This window comes from Meleagris gallopavo, chromosome 3 (assembly GCF_000146605.3).
Source record: "Meleagris gallopavo isolate NT-WF06-2002-E0010 breed Aviagen turkey brand Nicholas breeding stock chromosome 3, Turkey_5.1, whole genome shotgun sequence".
In the NCBI taxonomy this organism is placed as follows: domain Eukaryota; kingdom Metazoa; phylum Chordata; class Aves; order Galliformes; family Phasianidae; genus Meleagris; species Meleagris gallopavo.
This window is the reverse complement of record NC_015013.2, coordinates 6,846,387-6,850,842: the sequence shown is the minus strand read 5'-3', so window position 1 is coordinate 6,850,842 and position 4,456 is coordinate 6,846,387.

Here is a 4,456-nt window from a genome sequence, read left to right as displayed (position 1 = left end):
GGTGAGAGAATTTGGTTACACAGCAAAGTATAAACAGCTTTCTCTTAAATTTTACTTTGGTTACTTTTGTAATATGTCACTAGCTTCTTCTTTTCTTTTCTTTTTTTTTTTTTGAATTATTTCCTGTATCAAAATGAGTTTTAAGTTTTATTCCTATGTCCTTTCCTGCTCTTTCATTCTGTTGATGTTTAGTGACATTCATTCCCACCAGCATGGCAGGCAACAGAAACCAAATCATTTCTCCATTTGTTTTCATGTTCAGGTTAGTACCCAATTTTTCTATTACTTATTTCCGTATAACACATTACTTTTGTATGTTTGTTTAACACAAAGTTTTCATCATCTCCCACCTCTGCTGCCTATAATTTCATATCTTCTTTCTTATATTTCTTTAACTGGTGGCACAGAACCTATAACCTTCTCTTTACTAGCTGGCTTGACACATTTATTGCTTCCACATACCTAAACCAGTCTTCCTATCTTGTTTGGCCATCTTCCTACTAACCCCTGTCATTCTGCATCTTTAAAACTCCCCACAGATTCACCTTGTGCATCAACTCAAACTTTATTTTATTACATTCAAACCTCCTCTCAATGCATGGGTTCCCTTCTCCTCACTGTGTCAATTTAGAAACTTCTTGTAGTACATTTTCAATTACATTACCTCCCTATGTCCACTCTATACATAAAACTTCCAGATTCATCATGCCACTACTGTCTCCTTTTTCCAATTTAACATTCCCTTCTCTAAAGAGTCCAAGAATCCGAGATACTGATCTTGCAAACTGTTTTGTGCAGTGTTACATTAGCACAATGTCAGTAATTCAATGGAAATGAGTCCTGTGATTTTTGTAATGGCCTAAGCAAAAAAAAAGATTTATTGCAGAGTGCTGGGATAGTGGACATGTACTTCGAAGCTCCTTTTTAGTTCCATTAACGTGGTGCTTAATGACATTGGTATGAAGGTGTCATTGCAAGATGTCTTCCCATCTTTGGAGCCAACTATAACACATAGTACTTAGTTTTCTTTTAGGAGTTAAAACTTAGCAAGGGAAATGGCTAAGGACTGCTATTGCTGGTGAGTAGGATCTCTCAAGATCCAACAGTGTAATGCTCCAGTGTTTCTGTTACTGTAGTAGCCTCTAGCTAGAATACAAAATATATCTGAGACTGTAATATTTCATTTAGACATGATACCATGTCTGCTGTGAGTGTATCAAATACTTACATAATGTTTGATCAGTAAGTCCTTCAGACTTGATATCCTGCCAGCGGGCTGCCACAATTTGTGTATTCATAAACACCAGCACTGAGATCTTGTCTGCTCCTTTTTTTGCACATCCCAGTGTATTAAATGAGGTTTATCTAGGGAACAGCGGCCCGTGGTCTTTATGAATTACTAGATGACATCACGGTTCTTTACTGATGATGTTCCCTGCTGAGATTTAGATATTACAAACCACAGTTGATTACAAGATTTAATAATGCAACAATTTAAAAAAGATATGTTTGCATGCAGAGAACTCTCACAATACATGAGCCTCATTTAGAGCAAGAAAGCAGCTCTCTCCTCAGCAATCAATCTCTTTAGATGTGTATGTGGAAGATTTTTGTTGTTTAGAGATGTAACTGTGTTTGCATTCTCAACTAACATATGATCTAGAAACTTCTGTTTGAATTCATAGAATCACAATGATTTGAATTGGTAGGGACCCTTAAAGCTCTTTTAGTTCCAGCTCCCCTGCAATAAGCAGGTACAGCTAGATCAGGCTGCTCACAGCTCAGTCCACCCTTCCAATGGAAAGCTCCTGTAGAGATAACCTCATCAAAGGGAAGTTACTCCTGTGAAGCTCTAACTACAACGGATTGGTTATTTGTCTTCATCTGATCTATAAAGCTGTGCTCATTGCTGTGTGATGTGTGACTGACTTTTTACAGCAGACTTTTGGTCCGATGAATCCACTTAGCATAACGTTCCCTCTCTGAGCAACTGCTTTTCCTTCAGTCCAACTTTGTGTTTTCATCCATCTGCATAACATCATTCTGAGAAGAAATAGGTGCCTGTTTGGGAAAAAAAACCATGATAGTTAAAATTTCTCAAACCTTCAACTGCAAGCCTTGTCACTTGAAATTTTCAAGACATTAATTATCGTGACAAAGCTTTAGAAGGCATTTGAATAAAGGAACACACCCAGACCCCATGTGAATAGCAGCATTTGTATAAAGATTTGAGAAAGTGCAGATGAAAGTTTCTGTTCTCTGTGGTTATGGATCCTGTGAGTTGCCCAGTTCAGACTGAGACATGTCCAAGTTTGGACATTTGGAGAATGGAAAATAAAACTGTTTTTTAGTTGCCTCTTACTTTTCAAAACACTGTCTTAGATCCCTTAATGTCGTACAGTGATTGCAGATAAGCAAGATGCACAGGCTGCAGATGGACGTTAGCATATTAACATCTGCCAATGACCTGGGTAATGGTACCTCAGTTAGGCTGACTGTCCTACACATCAAGTTAACTTTGTCTGTGCAGAATTGTGTTGTTACACCTAGGTTGCTTCCAGTACCAGATCTGGTTCAGTTATGTCAGCTCTGTGCTGCTTTTTGAAGTGTTGGTGTACATGCTGCTGCAAAATGCATTCACCTCGATTAATGAGAAGCATCTTTCAAAGTATGCTTTCTGAGTGTACACTTTGTTTCTGCTCTCCAGAAACAAAGAACAAATAGGAGCTCAGAAGTTCTTATGGAATAATCATTTGACTCTGGGGAAGAGATCAGAAGTGGATTTCACTCAGTTTCACTGTGCTCTGCCAAGAAGCCTAGCTGAAAGAAAAAGGTATTTGAACTTACTGCAGATTGTGGTCCGTGTTTGCAGAGATTTGAGAAAGTCACGGGGTCACAGTGAGTGCTGTACAGCTTCTTGCACTGATTATTAGTGCAGTGCTTGTAACCTTAGTGAACCATGGTTTAGAAGTAAAACCAACAGCAGTATGCTATGTTGGTACTTCGAATACAAAGCTTTCCATAGAAAAAATAATAGCATAAATAAAAAACAATGCTTCTTACCTTCTAAATAGACACTACACTTTGTTATTGTTTTGTTCTTTTTTTTAAACTAAATATTCAGTTCTTTGCAAGAATGTCTAGTTCTTTCCTGTAATGTCTAGTAAATAAGATCACTTACTAATTCATCTATCTGTTATCCTTTCCTGGAAAATAGACCTGTAGTGGAGCATCTGGAACCCTCTTGTTCACTTGGTTATGTAAAAAAAAGAGCAGAAGAGCTTCATTATTACAGTTGTTTTAGCAAAAGATTGTAATTTAAGACAACTGGTGCTTTAAGATGCTCTTGGTAATGTTTCTGTTCTACCAAAATTTCTTGCCATCTACTGAGAAAAGAAATGTTTTTCATATCCTGCTTTATTCCATAAACTTCAGCCAAGCTGCTCATTTGTGCTGTAGTACTAGATAAACCAATATCCTTGGGAACACTGACTAAAAAGTTGCTTTGGTGATGCAGATGGGATGATGGGATTTTTATTATGTTAAGTGAAATCCAGAGTTTGTCTTCTATTTTCTAGTTTTATCTTAAACTAAAAATCCCATTCATCATGTCCTGTTAAGAAAATACCAAGGTTTGGTCTTAGTCATTAATTTACCCTAACCCAGGTTAAGAGCCAAATGTGGGCTTTCTTATTTTTGCTTTTTAAACCTTCAGAATTCCTTTTATTTCCTTCCTATTTGGTTTAGTAGACAAGGTATCTTTCTGAATATGTCTTGATTACTTCCAAAATTTCTGAAGCAATATCTTTCATTCCTGGATTTTGTACTTTAACAATGCTTAATGGGCACTGTTGAACCATTTTGATTAAATGGCAGTTGCAAATTTCAACTGTTATAGTTACAAATGATATCCAAGTGTTGTAGTTCTGCTCAAAGCAAAGGTAACTTCATATCTGCCACTGAGCTAGCCAGGTCAACTGCTGGTGATCATGGTGCCCTCAGAAATATGCAGAGGGTATCATGTATTTGATGGGAGGATGGTTGGACTAGGTGAGCTTGTAGGTCCTTTCCAACCTTGTGATTCTATGATTCTGTGATTCTATATTTCAGCTTATACTCAGCAAATTCCTTCGTACTTTCGGATCAGTGTAGGATGGGATGATGTATGCATAGTAAGTAGGGCCATTTTTAATTTTCCCATTTGGAAATACTTGATCCAAAGTCTTAGTTCTGGTGAAGGCTACTTCTGCATAGCTAACCCTCAAGGAGACATTGAGACTACTAATGGGAGGATTTTTCTTGAGAAAGCAGTTGCCAAACTTGTTGCTTACAGTGTTTAGTCTGTGTTTTATTACAGCATATGGAGTTTCAGCCCATGAGGACTCTGCTTTTTGCTTGAACTATTCTGTCCTGTCACACTAAAACTCTTCCACTGATGGTTTAGAACAGGTTTTAA